This window comes from Rhinopithecus bieti, unplaced genomic scaffold, assembly GCF_001698545.2.
Source record: "Rhinopithecus bieti isolate Rb0 unplaced genomic scaffold, ASM169854v2 scaffold_2439, whole genome shotgun sequence".
Lineage (NCBI taxonomy): Eukaryota > Metazoa > Chordata > Mammalia > Primates > Cercopithecidae > Rhinopithecus > Rhinopithecus bieti.
In genome coordinates, this window is record NW_016804232.1 from 439,458 (window position 1) to 448,065 (window position 8,608).

General features: G+C 41.3%; 1 long non-coding RNA gene across 1 annotated transcript in view; it reads left to right on the forward strand.

Annotated features, from left to right (window-relative positions):
- Nucleotides 1-1,300: 1,300 nt before the first annotated feature.
- LOC108526573 (uncharacterized) overlaps nucleotides 1,301-8,608 on the forward strand; it is a 27,532-nt gene continuing 20,224 nt past the window's right edge. Inside the window, exons 1-2 of the long non-coding RNA XR_001884556.1 lie at nucleotides 1,301-1,391; nucleotides 1,763-1,861. This is a non-coding gene — a long non-coding RNA (uncharacterized LOC108526573). The remainder of the gene's footprint in view (nucleotides 1,392-1,762; nucleotides 1,862-8,608) is intronic.

Genomic DNA, 8,608 nt, shown 5'->3' on the forward strand with positions numbered 1-8,608 from the left:
TACTTTTGCATTTACTTGATTGTATACATACCCAAAGAACATGACTGCTTTGTTTTATTGTCGGTAAGTGGAACCAACTTGCTTTCTTACACTTTACAATGTCTTGGTCCATTTTAGTACTTGCTGGAATTTCATAGCATGAATCATGGTTTATGTGGGCCTTACTGATGGATATTTACAATATCACTGGTCATGGTTTTTCGTTTTTGTTTTGTTTTTTGAGATGGGGTCTAGCTCCGTCACTCAGGCTAGAGTGCAGTGACGTGATCATGTCTCACTGCCGTCTCAACCTCCTCGGCTCAAGTGATCCTCCCATCTCAGCCTCCTGAGTAGCTGGGACTACAGGCACATGTCACCACACCTGGCTATATATTTTTTTATTTTTGTAGAGATAGGGTCTGTGTTGTCCAGGCTGGTCTTGAACTCCTGGGTTCAAGTGATCCACCTGCCTCGGCCTCTCAAGGTGCTGGGATTACAGGTGTGAGCCACTGTGCCCAGCTGTCATGCTTTTTGTGTACAAGTGTGAGAACTTCTCTAGGATACCTAGTTACAAGTTGAATTACTGGAATGAGGCTATCTATATTTTTAATTTTAATTAATGTTGTCAAGTTACCTTCCAAAAAAAAACTGTGATCAATTTACACCTCCAACCTACAGTATAGAAATGTATCTGTTCCCTGTCCCCCTGCCAACAGCCTGGCAGATTTTATTACATTTCCCTAAGTATTAGTGAGGTTGAGCTTTTTCTGTCTCTTGTTTTGTCATCTGTTTTTGCTGTACAGTGAATCGCTTCTTCCTATCTTTTGCCCATTTCTTACTTGGGTTAATTGACCATTTTTTAATTTTAAAAATTGATCCAAGTTGCTCGAGATATTTAGAGGAATTTCTAAAATTCTGGAAGGCAGGAATTATATCTTTATCCTTTTGTATTCCTTTGGACTTACAACTGTGCTAACGTATTTTTGTAACATTTAGAAAATTAAAGACGGGTTTTGCTTAAGACACAACTACATATAAGATTGCAAAGTGGCAAATACATAGAAAATAGGAATAGTAACTAGACTAAAAATTGATGTCTTGGGGAAAGGACAAGTTTAGTAATGTGTAGAAATATCTGGTCAGGGAATGAAAAGATTTAGATACATTTTATTAAGAAATTGGCATATCCTTTTTTATTAGAAATTCAAGCAGGAACAGAAAAAAAAAAACCTGAAAGAAGCTGTGTTCAAGGACAGACTCACAGATTGATTTGCACCATCAGGAGGCTCCTGGGTGAATGGACTTGAGCCCACTGGAAGGGCTTTAATTCTTGGTTGTCAAGACAACACTATTCCAACAGACTGTGTCAGCAGAATTCTTCAACAATCCTCACCCTCCCCCTGCTTACAAAGGTCTCTGTTAATGTCTCCTTACTCAATAGACCAAGCTTTTGCATTGCTGTCTGATTAGGTGGCGAGTAACAGGACTCTGCTCTGAGAACAAGCCCCCCATCTCCTGGAGTCACCTTCCCGCACTCCTGAAGTGCCTCACTCAGCCTCCCTTCCTGCCCATTGCCCCCAATGCCCTCTTCCTCCTACTCTGACATCTCTACATTCCAAAAGGTCCCCCCATCTCCCGGAGTCACCTTCCCGCACTCCTGAAGTGCCTCACTCAGCCTCCCTTCCTGCTCACTGCCCCCGATGCCCTCTTCCTCCTACTCTGACATCGCTACATTCCAAAAGGCTTCCCTGACCTTTCCAATCCGATCAATTTTCTATTCCAGCCCCACTAATCACTGAAGATCATGTTCATGCTCTTAAGCACTGCTGGCAAGAGGACCAATTGGTAGAGTCATTCTGGAAGGCATGTCCCCTTCTTAGAGGTAATTTGGCAAAATGTTTCAAAACTCTTATGGGCATATCATTTAAGCTGAGAAGTTACTGTAAGGACATAATGCACTAAGATATGCATAACGAAAAAGAGAGTATGGGAAAAGGGGTTGGGAAAGATGACAATGAGAGGTCTCACCCAAGATGGTGTCTTAGTTTTTCTCTGTTTAGCTTTTACCTTGAACCAGGACAGGAAGGAAATAATACCAAAATGTTGATAATCTTCGATATGGGGATTTGGGGTGATTTTTAAAACAATCACACTGTGCATTTTCATATTTTCCAAATTTTCTTCAATGAAAATATAAAAATAAATTGCTTTATGATCAGAAAACATATTAAAACCACCAAGAAATAAATGCAAACAGGAAAAAAAAAAAAAAAAAAGAGGAGGAAATGTATAGATGAAAAGAGAGTTAAGAAATACATCAATGCGACTTACTTGGCTCCAGACTTGAACAAATTAACGATAGAAAACATTTGTAAGATAATCAGGTTAATGTGACCATTGACTGGATACCTGATGACATGAAGAAATTACTATTTAGTTATGATAATCAGATTGTAGTTTTAATTTTAAAAAAGAGTTCTTATCCTTTCATGACATATACCTAAATATGTGCAAATGAAATAATACTATGTGTAAGATTTGCTTTAAAATGATCTGGTGGCATAGGAGGAGACAGGTGAATATAGAGGAAACAAGATTGACTACTGAAGTAGGATGGTGAGTACATGAGAATTCATGATAATATTCTATTTTTGTATATGATTGAAATTTTCAGCACAAAGTTTTAAAAGATAGTAACAATGAATAGCATACAGCCTCATGAAGCATAGCAGGAATAGGTAAGTGTGGTATTGAGACAGGAGGCTGCACATGGAAATTAATTCCCCGAAAGTCAATTTATTCCATACATCTCCTTTTCTCTGGCTTCTGTCACTCTTCAGCTTCTGGTGCCTCTCATGCTTTGCACCTCACATTTGGAGCAATTTCATCCCCTGATTCTCAACCCTCTTGCTTCTGTCAAAGGCTTATAAATGATTTATCTGTCTTGGCTAAGAGCCCCTTGGCCTGATGACCTGGAAAAATATTGCCCTTGGCAGGGCCTGGGGACCCCCATCCTCCCATCCTTCTCTAACTTCAGAAGAAACCCTTTCTGGACATAATCCAGACCCACAGGATCTGCTCCCTCAGTGCTGAAAGGGTGAAATCAATGTCTCTTGTCCAGGACTTCCAGCAGCAGAGTGCCTGTCGCAGCACTTTCTCAATTCTCTTGCTATGTTGGTGTTATGGTTAATGCATATCTGTGTTACCATCCAAAGGAGAATGTCCACCTTTTAAAGGAAGGCATTAGTTCTTCAAATGTAAATACTGAGTCCAGGAATTCTTAGGCTTACCTGATCGTCTTAGCGCAAGTGTAGCCATACACTGGGTACATGTTGTTCCATCATCCAGCCTAAATGATCCAAAGTTCTCATATTAATTTGCACTGATAACAGAAGTAAGCAATATGTTTTCCTTATATACATTTTTTTTTTTAGTGTTTCATTCCTTTAAAAAATAATTACAAATCACAGATGGGATGGGAGCAAGAGCAAGATCTTTGCATCTCACTTCCCAGGCTTTGATAAATATGCTATATCACCAGCAATGTTAATCTTTAAATTGTTCATAAAGACCCATGTTTCTTGCTAAATATATTGAATTCTCCATTTATAAATATTTTTACGTGTGACTTTTCAAAATCTGCAGTATCAGTCTGAGTTGGACTATAGTTCTACAAGTGGAGCCAAACTCCTGTGGAAGATGGGCAGCCTCCTTCACAGGGCACTGTGATCAACATTAGGAAGGTCCAGGTCCCAAGGGCCTTTCTCACGCCTGGGTTACCACTGACTTCATGGTCAGTTGTCTAGTCCCTCCTAAAATATTTTCTCCAGTAGCAGCCCACATGATCTCTCAACCCCAGAATATAGGGGTTGGTAAACCTGTTAAGTGTATTAAAAAATATCCACCTTAACTTTTCCTTCTATTCCCAGCCCCCTCTCCCCTCTCAATCTATGTGGTTTGGATAGGACTGACTCCCATTTAGTGACTTCAAGTGTCCACATGCAAACCAAGCTGGGCCAATCACAGTTAATAGAGAAAATTTTCTGGGACCACTGGAAAAGGGGCTCTTTTTCCTGTGATCTGTGCCTCAGATGGACTGTAAATGCAGTTTTAGGAAAAACCTTAGCTCAAGTCTCTTAAGACCCATATGTCTTTTCCGTTCATGAACCTCACTATTTGTTACTGGAAAAAATATGAGATTTCCATTATTTTGTGGCCACAAAGAAAATTATAATCATAAAATTTCAGCTGTGGCTACTGCCAGTGACCAGGCTGCTGAGGTTATTAAAGCCATTTTTCTATCTTAAATGAATATAAGAAATTGTAGGCACTTTGGGAAGAAAACTACAATCTAATATGTTTCCAGTGATCTTGAAGGAGCATCCTAACTATGTATTAAGGATGCAGCCTTGAATACAGGGTCATCTAAAGGTTATGTGGCAGGGAACAAAGATATTTCAGACAGGACTGAGGTTGCTATTGAGGTATAAGGAAGAACGTAAGCTAAAAAGCAAGCAACAATTTAGTTTCTCTGTTGGTCTTCCATACTGGGCGACAAACAAAATGGTACCCCTTGGGAAACCGCCAATTTCATGAACACTTTTTGGATGACCATGAGGCCGAATCATTCTTCACTGTCTGGCTGTGCTTCTGGACTTGGTTAGTAAAATTAGAAGATTAGAACAGGCCAGCCCTTACTTAGCAAAGTTGTGTCATCTCCCTTTGGGAGCATTTAAATCAAGAGATACACATTGATAACTTTGTTTTCCTGCTTCTTCTTTCTCCCTCTTTCCCTGCCTGCTCTCTCTTTCTCCTCCTCCATCTCCTTCTTTTTTAACATTCTTAAAGCATAAGAAGGATCATGCCAGACTCTTTGGACCACCTCAAAGCTACAATGGCAACAGCACTATTCTTGGCACTTGAACAGAGAAGAAAGGGAGACTGAATGCAGACTGATTCCCAATTAGGCTTCTGTAGTGACTAAATCTACTTCTGTCTTTAGGTACTAGATTTGGGTCTGAGTGGCCTGGGGCTGATGCAGTTAACTCCACTGTTATCCTGCTAGTCAGTTGTCCTAGTCTGTTTTTTGCTTCTATAACAGAATACCTGAAGCTGGGTAACTTATTTTAAAAGGAGGTTTATTGGGTTCACAGTTCTGGTGGCTGGGAAGTTCAAGATAGGGGCAGCTGCAGCTGGTGAGGGCCTCAGGCTGCTTCAACTCATGGCAGAAAGTGGAAGGGGAGTTGATGTGTGAAAAGTAATCACATGGGGAGAGAGGAAGCAAGAGAGAGAAACTGAGGGAGCCAGACTCTTGTTAGCAATCCATTCTCAAGGGAACTAATCACTTACCCACGTCGGTGGGCATTTATCTATTCATGAGGGATCTGCTCCCATGACCCAAACACCTCACACTAGGCCCCAACTCCCAACATTATCACCTGGGGGATCAAACTTCAGCATGACTTTGGGTGGGGACAAACCATATCCAAATCAATCCACAACATCAGTGAACAGACATTTGAGTGTCTTTTACATATATCCCCAGGCAGTTAACAGAGGCACTGGAGACAGACAAAGAATTAATGGCACTCCTTACTCTTTAGGAAATAATAGTCTAATGGGAACAAAATGAATCATTAAATTATTCCAAGGGCTCAAGTATCTTTGGATAACTCCAGGTTGCTATGGAGGCACTTAACAGGGAAGGTAGCCTTATCTGGAAAGGCAAAGAAGGCCATTCTGGGGAAGCAATGTTTACACTGAAGGGTGTGTAGGAACTAGCCAGAAGGCATCTAGGGGACTGTCCTCCTTTCTTACTTGTCATCACTTCCTCCCTTAATATTAAGTTAATACCCTGTCCCTATTTATTGAGGAGTAGGGCCCTGACTCTAGCTGATACTATTCACAATGGAGAAGTAATACGTGAGAACGCAGCTCAAAGTCCTAGCTCAAATACTGACAAACTGCCCATCCTTGTGGTAGAACTCCTCTGGGCAATCAGCTGTTCTCTGAGGCTCCTCCGTCTGTTTATCTGGATTGTGTATGGATGGCAGGTTGTGGGTGACAACTCAACTCCAGTAAGTCAATCTTGCTTCCTCCTTCCTCAGGCTGCACAAGGATCTCCTTTGCAGATCAAGCCCTGGCGTCACCAGAGTTCAGGAGGCCCAGGCACAACTCCATCCTTCTTGAAATTCCACTTTAACCAAATTTAGTTTTGAGTTGTTTCTGTCATTTGCAACCAAGAGTCCTGACTAATGCAGTCATGTTACTGAATGTTTGTATATTCAGTATATATATTTTGTATAGTATATGTTTTGAATCTAAATCTTAGGTTACGTTTTTTAATTGAATTAAAAATAAATCTTAAAGAAGCTACCTATGTAAAAATGAACTTCCAATCAGGAAGTAATATTAATAAAATATTACAAATATTTTATTAAAGCTCTTAAGAGCAGCTTTTCTAAATTTTTGGAATTAGAAATGTATGTTCTTGAGTCTTTTCACATTGTTTAAATAAGTAGGCAATTCTCAGTTATACATTTTGGTGCAGCGTGGCATCAAAGAATAGGAGAGAGAGGGTGGAAAGTCATACCTGCAGAAATGATAAAGACACATGGCATTTTTGGATAGAGATCCAATGTGTGAGTGGGCTCAGGTGGGCCCCCTTGTGTTTATCAGAAGTTCAGGCAGTAGCTCTTTGTTCAGGAAGTGGAATTCTGTTCCTATTGCGGAGACAGAGCCCAACAGCAGAATAAGAAATTATGTTGTATTAGTTTGCTAAGGCTGTGCTAACAGAAGACCACAGACTGGGTCATTTAAACTGAAATGTATATTCTTAGAATTCTGGAGGCCAGAAGTCCAAGATCCAGGTTTGGGCAGGTTTGGTGTCTTCTGAGGCCTGTCTCCTTGGCTTGCAGACGGCCATCTTCTTGCTGTGTTCTCACATGATCTTTCCTTTGTGCATGTGCATGTCTGTGCCCAAATTTCCTTTTCTTATTTTTCTTATTTTTTTATTTTATGGAGACAGAGTCTTTCTCTGTCTTCCAGGCTGGAGTGCAGTGGCCCGACCTTGGCTCACTGCAACCTCCGCCTCCTGGGTTCAAGCAATTCTCCTATCTCAGCCTCCCGAGTAGCTGGGACTACAGGAACACGCTGCCACACCTCGCTAATTTTTTGTATTTTTAGTCGAGTCGGGGTTTCACCATGTTGCCCAGGCTGGTCTCGAACTCCTGAGCTCAGGCAATCCACCCGCCTCAGCCTCCCAAAGTGCTAGGATTACAGGCATGAGCCACCATGCCCGGCCAAATTTCCTTTTCTTATAAGGGCACTAGTCATGTTGGATTAGGGCCCTCTCATTTGACCAAATTTTACCATATTTACCTCTTTACAGGCCCTGTCTCTAAATACAGTCATCTTCTAAGGTACTGGAGTTAGGACTTCAACATATGAATCTGGGGAGGGCCTAATTCAGTCCATAACACATGTGGTAACATACTCATATGCATTTTCCTTTTAGAAAAGAACTAGCTCATAAGAACTAGTAATAGTATCAGTTGAGGAATGCATTATCAAGCAAAATAGAGAAGAAAGCGGCAAAATAGATGGGAGACACAAGTAGATCCTGCCCTGCGGGGAGGATAGAAGAAAGGACCCTGTAGTGACACTGAATTAATAAGCTAGCCAAAAATGTGGGTATTCAGACACACAACAGATGGGCATAGGATCTGCGTATAAAAATAACAGAGTGTGAGAGTAACTGATAAACCTGCTGTTTCTAGGGAGATTTAGATATGCTTACAGTGGACAGAGGTGTTAAGAGAACAACTTGGCAGCTCAGAGTTCTGTCTGCAGCAACCTGACACATGGTCACCAGTCTTGGCTCAGAGCAGGGCTCCAGGGCTCAGACCCACAGGGTACACACATCTGTAGCTGGACATCTCCAGATGTTAGAAAGTATGTTGTTTGCTTTGAAATGGAGTTTTGCTCTGTCACACAGACTGGAATGCAGTGGCACAATCTCGACTCACTGCAACCTCTGCCTCGCGGGTTCAAGAGATTATCCTGCCTCAGCCTCCTGAGTAGGTGGGATTACAGGCACATGCCACCATGCCTGGCTAATTTTTTTATTTTTAGTAGAGATAGAGTTTCACCATGTTGGCCAGGCTGGTCTCGAACTCCTGACCTCAGGAGATCTGCCCGCCTCAGCCTCCCAAAGCACTGGGATTACAGGTGTGAGCCTCCGCACCCGGCCGATTTTAGGAAGCTGTTTTATGTTGAATTTAGACCTTTGTTGCTACAACTTTGACTGATTAGCCTCAGCAATTGGACTTCTGAAACAACATGCAAAAATGCTGTCTTCACTTTCCCCTTTGCATGTGACAAACTTCTAACCCTTGCACATTTAATGTCCTCTCAGTTTTCATGTTTTTGAAATCATGTACTATACAATTCCCTCACTAGTTTCTTAAATTTTTTAAAAATTTTTTTATTATTATACTTTAAGTTCTAGGGTACATGTGCACAACGTGCAGGTTTGTTACATATGTATACATGAGCCATGTTGGTTTACTGCACCCATTGTCATTTACATTAGGTATATCTCCTAATGCTATCCCTCCCCCATACCCCA